Source organism: the organism of the source record quoted next, unplaced genomic scaffold (genome assembly GCF_019419815.1).
Source record: "Pyrus x bretschneideri cultivar Hongxiangsu unplaced genomic scaffold, Pyrus_bretschneideri_v1 Contig23, whole genome shotgun sequence".
NCBI classification, from domain to species: domain Eukaryota; kingdom Viridiplantae; phylum Streptophyta; class Magnoliopsida; order Rosales; family Rosaceae; genus Pyrus; species Pyrus x bretschneideri.
This window is the reverse complement of record NW_025999535.1, coordinates 4,480,278-4,490,174: the sequence shown is the minus strand read 5'-3', so window position 1 is coordinate 4,490,174 and position 9,897 is coordinate 4,480,278. Positions and strand designations below refer to the sequence as shown.

At 38.0% G+C, this 9,897-nt stretch overlaps 1 pseudogene; it reads right to left on the bottom strand.

The window, feature by feature from the left end:
- Positions 1 to 7,521: 7,521 nt before the first annotated feature.
- Positions 7,522 to 9,659, bottom strand: LOC125478090 (annotated as a pseudogene).
- Between the last annotated feature and the right edge of the window lie 238 nt (positions 9,660 to 9,897).

The following is a 9,897-nucleotide window of genomic DNA, read 5'->3' as shown; positions in this document are numbered from 1 at the left end:
AATTGAAAATACATGAACTAAATTGACTTAATGACTAAAACACAAGCACCATTATTTTAACATTTAAGCATTTTTTTTAAACGATAGAATAATTTACAATAATCTACAGAAAGAGGGACTCAAACTAGGTGTTACATCCCACCCCCAATTATATGTATAATTTCGTAATTTCCCAAAAATTTTAATGGAATTATCAATTTAGTCCCTAATTCATTACCCAATCCGGATCTAAAAGTGGGATTTTTCTCCACCCTCAAGTTGCCACGTGGCAGCACCCCAACTCTCCCTACTTTTCTCTTTCTTTCCCCCACCCGAGACCTCACTTTCAACTCTCTCTCTGCAATCACTCCATTCCCTCTCAAAACTCACTTATCTCTCTTCCCCTCTTTCACCAGTGAGCAGAGCCGGCGGTGAGCGGGGTGCAAGTGGTGCCACCGCACAGGGCCTCAAATCGGAAGGGCCCCAGATTTTTCAATTTTGCATGCATATATGTATATATAGTAGTATGTGTAGAATATTGCAAACTTGAGCCTTTAGCACAAGTGGTATTAATCAAGGTTCTAAAAGACGCTAGGCGCTAGTTGAGCTGGGGCCTAGCGCCTAGGCGGCTAGGTGGGGTCTAATCAGGCGCCTAGGCGGATTTAATTAAATCTATTATATTTCGTGTAAACAAGTATCTGTTTATACTTAAAATATATATGATTTCATCACAGACTACAAAATGGAATGACATATATATTATGAGCAATTGGAACATAATGAAAACATAGGGAACAAGTATATAATGTGTGTTCCTTTAAGTATTCAACAAGTCTTTTACAATTTATTGAAAAAATAAAATGCAAAATGAAAGTTATTTATTTTCGATCTAAGTGAGTTGCAACCTAGGCGGGTTTGGGCGGGCTAGGCTGGTGCCTAGGCGGGCGCCTCAGTAGGTCTATGTGCCATTTCTTAATTTTCAAACGCCTAGGCATTAATCGGGGCGGTGGCCAACCGCCTAGTGCCTAGGCGGGGCTTAGGCGGGGATTTTTAGAACAGTTGTATTAATACTTCTTTACATTAGCCTAAGGGATGGGTTTGAACCTCGTTTCCATCATTTTTTTAGTTTATTTTTATTAAATGCATAAGCTTTCATAAAATAATATAAAAATTCTACACAATAACATAAAAATTCGAATCTTGACCCTCTAAATAGTTAAGGTAAAACAATACGCCACCTTTTTCACTTGTTGATTTGTTAAATTTGTTTGTGCCATTAGAATTTATAGAAGCTCAATAATTTTTTAGACAAAAAAAAAAAAAAAAAATTTAAATTCTTAGCTCTTCTTAGGGCCTCCACACACACAACCACACCACCTGCTCGAGGTGGACAACACCACTATCCTCAACATCACCATCATCAGCTTTTTCTCTCTCTCCGGCCGCTGCAAGGCACGGCAAAAGCCTAAGGAGAAGCTCTGGCACACCCAACCCAGATTTCCGGCCGTATTCGGCCCTCCCATGGCGAACCAAAGGTAACTAACCTGTTTCCCTCACTTTGCACTTCAATTTCATGTGTAGATCGGACCCTAGGGTGGTGTCTCGCCTTTAAGCGGAACTGGGGAAGCTCCGGCGACCTCCCTGTCGAGAATCAGACCTTAGGGCCGTGACACCCAAGCCCAAACCCTTGGCTTTCAAGCCTCGGGGCCGTGAGAAGCTCGGGCTTGCCTTAAGCCTGTTAAGCCCAATTTCTTTATATTTAATTTAATTGTTTTTAAAACCAAAATGGGCCCTTGGGCCGTATCTGTTAGGGCCCTAAGCCCACTTCCCAAAACCCATTTCCTAAATCCACTAACCCAGCCCACCTATTTACCTAAACCCTAAACCCAAGGCCCAAACCGGACCCAAACCCTAACCCTAGACCAGCCCAACCCGGTTTGACCAAACCGGTTGACTTTGATCGAGACCCGTTGACTTTCTGGTCAATGCTGACCGTTGACTTTTTGGGTTTTCGTCTGGGACCCCTCTAGGCTAATTTCGATGTTCTGAACCCGATCTGATGTCCGTTTTTCCAAATTAAGTCGTTTGAGTAGAGTTTGAATAAATGTACCCTTTATATGCATAGGTGCAATTAATAGCGGCGATTCCGTTATTCCTTTTGGTACGGCTTTGCACCAAATACATACGGTGAGTGGACCCCATCTCAAAATACATGTTTTAATAGTAGAAATGCATACATGAAACGTTTGATGAGATAACATGCATACTGAGGCTAGATTGAATTACTACTATTTTTCCTATAACTAGTGTTCTTTATAGAATATCTGATGGATGACGATATACTATTTAGAACACGTTTATAACACCTCTTTACAGTATAAATGATGAATGACTTTATACTATGAAGTTGCTTTTCAAATAAATGTCTATTCAATGATTTTGTACTTACCTAATGGTCTCTATTTAGCTACGGGACGAGGGATAGATTCCGTCCCGGGTGACGGTTATGGTGTTGGCATAGGGCATGAAGATGATTTTCCTCTGGCTATTAGCACAGGGACTGGGAGCTGGGGGTGATTTTCCTCTGGCAATTGGCATAGAGACGGGAAGTTGGCATGGGGCTTGGAGGGTATCGGACATTCATTAATGATTATTATATATATGAGATACGTTTCGGAAAGCCTATTTTATCGGTTTTATGGTAGAACCTCAACTTTCTTTGTGGTATCAGAACAGGTTATCCTACATATGAAGTCCAACTGCCACACATGTTCCATGTGATCACCTTATGGTATCCACGTGTTAGGCTTGAAAAATTCGTCACACATGAGGGGGCGTATTGAGAATAAATCTCACATTGATGAAAAGAAGGACAATGAAAATTCTGACAAGTAGAAACTTCTTCTTCAAGTTCTCCATTAAAAAAAATGCAAACTTGACATCCTATTGAAAAACTTGAGTTCTTAATGTTTAATGATGTTTGAAGTTCAACTCCTTTTTTCATGATAAAAGAGAAGTATTAATTTATATAAGGAAAATGCTTGTGTTTCACTCATGGATGAACCTACTTGTCTCCCCACTCACGATTACCGAATCTTTACTGTACGAACATCATAATCGAAACTATTCATTGTCTTGTCATCATTTAAAGATCAAATATACAAAAACTTTTTCAATTTGGAGATTGTTTAGCCATTCATATGCATAAAATAAATAGATACTTGTTACGAAAACTGTTGATTGGTTTGACACATATGAATGACTAAAATATCTCCAAATTGAATGATTCCAGATATAATCTTTAGATAATTATAAAAATAATGAACGGTTCTGATTATGATGTTCAAACGATAAAGATACGTTAATCGTAAATAGGAGAACAAGTAGATTGGTGGTGCATTTTTTGTCATGTTACAAATGGGTTGCATTGGATAACCATTTCATTTTAGTTTCTACTTGTTAGAATTTTCATTTTACAAATGGGCCACTCGTGCTCCATGATATCTCGATTGTGTTATCTACGTGTTAGGCTTGAAAATTCGCTACATGTGAGATGAGTGTTTAGTGTAGAAATCCCACATCGTATTGGGCCACTCCACATACTGTTTATTGATTTTATGGTGGAACCTCAATTTTCTTCATGGTTCAAAGCAGGTTGTCTCACGTGTGAAGCCCAATGGCCACACTTGCTCCATGTCACCCAAGTTATGGTATCCACGTGTTAGGCTTGAAAAATTTGCCACACTTGAGGGGGTGTGTTGAGAATAAATCTCACACTAATGAGAAGAGGGACCTTATATGTGTTTATAAGTAGCTGGACTACTCCCTATATTGACAATTGGTTATTATTACTTAAAGCTTTGAATTAATTGACATTGAAGCATCCATTGGCTTGCAATTCAACATATTGAACATTTTCAAGAGATTTTCTGCATACTTTTCTTGATAAAGTTCTTTCATCCAATTGTTGGACTTGAATTTTTAGAAAATTCATCATAGTGCCCAAATCTGTCATCTCATATTCTTTCATCATGCCCTTCTTGAATGCTTCTACCATCCTTGGTTTGGTACTTGTATAAATTAAGTCATCAACATAAAGACATGCAACAAGAAATTCATGTGTACCTTCTTTCTCGAGATAAAGTGATGGCTCACTTGGACTTCTTACAAATCCACTTTGACGGAAGTATTGATCAATTTTGCTATTCTAGGCTCTTGGCTCTTGCTTTAAGCCATACAGTACTTTTTGAAGTCGCGACAAACTTTGTCTTCCTTTCATTTTTTAATATACCATTGTGACTGCTCCATGTAAACTTCTTCTTCAAGTTCTTCATTAAAAAATGCAAACTTGACATCCTATTGAAAATTTTGAGTTCTCAATGTTTAATGATGTTTGACGTTCAACTCCCTTTTTCATGATAAAATAGAAGTACTAATTTATTTGAGGATAATATTTGTGTTCCCCTCATGGGTAAATTTCTTTGCCTCCCCACTTATGATTAACGAATTTTTATTGTACAAGCATCATAACAGGAACTATTCATTGTCTTGTCATCAGTTAGAGACCATATATACAAAAACTTATTCAATTTGGAGATCGTTTAGCCATTCATATGCATAAAATAAATATATAAAGGATGCTACTTGTTACGAAAACTGTTGATTGGTTTGACATTTATGAATGACTAAATGATCTCCAAATTGAATAATCCTAGATATAATCTTTAGAATCATAAATAGAATGAATTGTTCCAATTATGATATTCACACGATAAAAATACGTTAATTGTAAATAAGAAATAAGTAGGTTGCCCCATGAGAGAACACAAGCATTATCCATTTATTTAGTGTCCGTGCATTTTTTGTTATGTTACAAATGGGCTGCATTGATAGCCATTCATTTTATAGTTTCTACTTGTCAGAATTTTCATTATCAACTTGAAATTAAAATAGTTGTATCAAGACTGAAGAGTATAGAGTAGCGCGATGGTGATGGAGACTCATGGGAGACGATGTTGAAGGTCTAATTTTCTTGTCTATATATTTGGACTCTGCTTTGTTCTAATTTCTGAATGGATGATAGCTGATATATTAATGTTAATCCCACATTAGAATCTTTTCTATTTATCGTTGCTTAGACATTAATTCATGAATTATACTTTGACAATTTTGCACATTCACATCAACATGGTTTGTGGGGAGTGAGATTGAAACACTTACTTTTAGTCTAAGTGTATTTTAATTTTTGTTCTAAGTAAGGTATAGTAGTTATTGTTATGAATAGAGTAATAATTGTTCCACCAGAGTCTTTGCCTAGTAACCAGACCAGTCTTGCCTATTCAGCAGTGATTCTCGCGTCAAACAGTAGAGTTTTGGCATAGGGCATGGTGGTTAGTTGGTTTCGTAGCTTTTTCAGCTTGGGTTAATAAGTCCTTAGGGGTGTTCTACACCTAGTGCCCTAAAGCTCTAGTGGTTTGGGAGTCATTGACCTAAAGCTCGCACATGGGTTGGATCGAAAGCTTAAGTGAATCGACATTGCACGACCACTACTGTTACTAAAAAAAAAAAAAAATTATATATGAAAAAAAAAAATCTGAAAAGAAGAAAGAAAAAAAAAATAGTTATATTTAAAGTTAGTATGTGTGAAATAAAGAAAGACGAGAGGTAAAGGTTTAGTCAAGTCTCCTTAGCTATGTTGATTCACTTTATACCAAAGTAAGTTTGTGAATTCTTTTCTAATTGATTCTAAATGGCTTAGACTCTGTGGTGGGATTGGTTGGAACTTTTGAAAAAATGTTCTGATTTTTAACTTGTTCTATGGATTGCAACTTTGAAGATGGAAATTTTTGTCAATTAGTTTTAGTTAAGTTTCTAGTGTGTTGGTTTTTATTTTTGTTTTCTAGTTTTATTTTGCTTAAGGACAAGCAAAAAACTAAGTTTGGGGGTATTTTGATGAGTCAATTTCATATTATATATTTTACCCTATTCTTAGTATACTTTGGTTAATATTTTGAAAGAATTTTGATACTTTGAATTGTATTTCTAATATAGGACTTTCGACTTCTTCTGGAGCAAAACATGGTCAAATAGACGAATTTTGGAGTAATTCCAGTTGGAGGACGTTCGTGAGTCACTTAGCTTGATCGTAAGCGATGATTTTCTGGCGATAAAATAAAGGAGCAATGCGCAATGCTGGAATAGTGACGTTTTGGGCTTGAATTGCGTTTTTGGAGCCCAAGTTGACCTCGGATGGGTTCATGGCCTTCTGGAGATGCGTTCAGAACGTCCTAATCCTTCAAATAAGCTATTATAGGCCGGATTTGGAGGAGATTTGAGGCTAAAACTTGGCTGGACAAGTACTTGGCAGATTCTCCTGGTTTAATTAGGGTTTTATTTTCTATTTTATTTTATTATTATTTAATTTCTTAGTGGGAATAAAATACTTGGTTGTTAGGGTTTGTGCGCTGGCTTTAGGGGGATATTAAAAAGGCTTTGGCCGGTTCTAGTTTGGGGGAGGCTTTATTTCATGCAACTTTGGAGACAGAGAGTAATTGCTAGGATTCTTGGAGATTTTATACTTTAAGGTGTTTTCAATCCTTTTCTTAATAATATTTTCTATGATTTCAATTATAAATATGCGTAACTAATTCATTTTGCTAGGGTGAAGCCTTAAGCCTTAACATGAATATGTAATTTTTATTTAATTGCTTATGATTGATTGCATGTGCACTTTAAATTACTAATCACCATGATTAAAACTATCTAATTGTCTTAATGCTTGATCACCATTAGGATCTTTAGAAAAGTAATTAGATGCAATTTTGGTCGGAAGGTTCCCTGAAATTGACGCTGGCTTCTTGTGATTAATAATTGTAATTTCACTCAGGATGAACACCACATCCTAAGGGTTGCATGGTTTTTCAAAGGGTTTTCATAAAGCATAATGAGTCTCTCATGTTCAGATTTGATCCGAACGTCCGGGCAGACGGGTTGCATGTTAGATATACATTCTAAGTTGGAGGTTCCAAATAGAATATAAATTAGGAAAATCTAACCTTCAAGTGGCTTGTGTAGATCATAGGTAATTGGTAAAAATATATAGGATTGCTAGGTGATGGTGGAACCCTAGTGCTTTCTTAATTTGATTTTTCCAAAACAGTTTTCGTTCCCCTTTATCTTTAATATTGCAGATTAGTTTATTTTTATTAATTAAATTCGTTTTAATTTAAGTAGGTTATAAAACCAATCATCTCAACTTTCTGCTTTACAATAATTAATTGGAATTTGGCTTGTTTTGAATTATTTAATGATCTCTGTGGAGAACGACCTTGCGAGAACTGTTTATATTACAACAACTTTGTCATTCTTACAAGTAATATAGAAGTTTTTAACCCGTTTGCGTGCGTGGTAAAAACATCTATCAATGGTAAGTTATTATCATTAAAGTAACAACAATGTCGTCGACCATATTTACTTCAAGATATTCACTAAATTACACAAAAATTTGTAAACTCGTAAATCAAACAAAATTTAGTATTCTGGTATAACAAAGTTGGTAACAAAATTTTGTCTAGTAAATAAGAGTTGTAAGGGTCTATATCTAAAGAACTCTTAAATTTATCTTGTGTGCAAAAGTGTGGCCGATGAAGAAGGGTTGGATGCAGAAGATGAGGTGAATTGTGAGGAGTTTGTGTTGTGACCACGACCCGAAGACTCTGTCTGACCTCTTTCCATATCAGTATTATCACAGGATGAGATTGAAAATGATGCCGGAAGAGATAAGTAGCTTGTTACCGGCATTTTTGGCGGAAGAATAGGCAATGGAACTTCGAAATTAAGCACTTGAATCGCTTGTTGAATTGAAGGTCTGAATTTAAAATCCGGGTGAGCACACCACAGCCCAACAACCATCAGGCGCTCCATTTGTTCCTCATCAAAATATCCAGAGAGTTTTGGATCGGCTGCTTGAGTAACTTTCCCTTCTCCGTAAAGCTTCCACACCCACTCCACTATTTCAGTTTGACTACTTTGTAAATTCAGATCGATGGGTTTTCTTCCGCAGGCTATTTCCAAAGCAACAACTCCAAAGCTGTAGACGTCTGATTCCTTGCTAGCCTTTCCTGTGGCAATATATTCCATAGCCATGTAGCCCCCGGTTCTCCCCAAGTTTCGCGTTGAAATTTGAGTCCAACATGATATTGCTGGATTTGATATCCCTATGCAGCACGCATTGCTCCCATTCTTCGTGTAGATACAACAAACCGGATGCCAAGCCTTGAGCAATTCTGTACCTTGCCTCCCAAGGTAACAAGGTTTTCGGTTTGAACAAATGGGAATCTAAACTTCCATTGGACATGAATTCGTAAACAAGTAGGAGCTCTCCTTTTTCGTGGCACCAACCAATGAGTTGCACTAGATTCCGATGCCTGAGTCGACTGATGATCCTTACCTCCGCCGCGTACTCCTTCATCCCCTGTTTTGGACCGACTTGATACCCTCTCAACAGCAACAAACGAGTTCAAGTCTTTTATGAACCCTCTAAAAGCCCCACCAAATCCTCCCTCTCCAAGCTTCTCTCCCTCGTTGAAATTACCCGTGGATTGAGCTAATGTCTTGTACGAAAACTTCTTCGGACCCGTCCCTTTCTCAAATTCCTCATCGATCGAGTCGTTCTCCATATGATTGTCGTCATCGCCCTTCCTCCAACAAATTCCCCAAACCAAAATCAACCCACCAACCAAAACCACACACCCACCAACAACCAACCCAACAAGAAGTCCGACATTGACCCCGTTTCCTGGGTCGGACTCAACAATGGGGTTTGGCTCCGGCACAGGAACCACTGACGGCGGGTTGTTGATCGCATTCTCATCGCGCAGTTCGGTTGAATTAAAACTCCATGTGTTGATTCTATGTAGTGCTGAACTCTTCCCCGTTGCGGCAGAGAACCCAACGACAATATTACCCTGCAAGTACTCAGTCAGATCAACAATGGAACTTATATTCCTCCACACTTGGACATCATTCTCAAAACTAGTGTAAACAACACTACGATTTTTCGATCCAGAATCGTAGCCAATCTGAGCAGTATTGGTCCCTCCATTTGAAATGGATCCATTCCACAGCTTTGTAATTTTAGACTGGATAGAGTTGATGTCAATACCAACGTGATCGCTGTCGGGATCTCCTATACTCTTGTAGATATCAAACTCCACTGCCACAAAAGGGTACTGCGTCGACTCATTAAATGTGAAGGGAAGGCCTAGAGCGACACCTCCGGGCAGTGGTCTGTCGAAAGAGGACCAGTTTGATGCCAAAAAGAAGGCGAGTCCGTCGGCGTAGGGCGTTTTGCCTTGGGAGTTGATGGAAAATGTGAAGTTTGTGGTGAAATCAGCGAGCTTTCCAGTGGCGTTTTCGCGGAGGAGGACGGGTTGAGAGTAGGTTGCTCGGCCGACGCTTTTGTCATGTGGCATGTCGGCAGCGCTTTGGGTCAGGCGGAGGAACTCGCCGTCGACATAAGCATTTCCCTCTCTAGATAAGTTGTTGTCACTTGTAAAGGAGGGGAAGTTGAAGGATAATGGAGCTGCACAAGGGAGTAGCTGAAACAAGATAAGTTTGAGAAGAAGGACAACCACCATTTTTAATAATATGAATGCTTGTACAGATTAAACTGTTATCATCTTTAAATACAGCAGAAATTGTCTAGTTTAATTTTTTTTTTTCAGCAGCCCCTTTGTTTACCAATTCAAATCAAAATACTTTTACTTGAAAATGAGCACTAGTCTTGCTCCAATGTCATTGGTCATTTTCAAAAGTTTCTAGTGCAAGTTTTCTTTTGCTGAAGGAATGAATTGTATCTCATTCATTCATTCGTCTCTAGTTACAAGAACAACAAAACATATATAGAGGAACCTATAG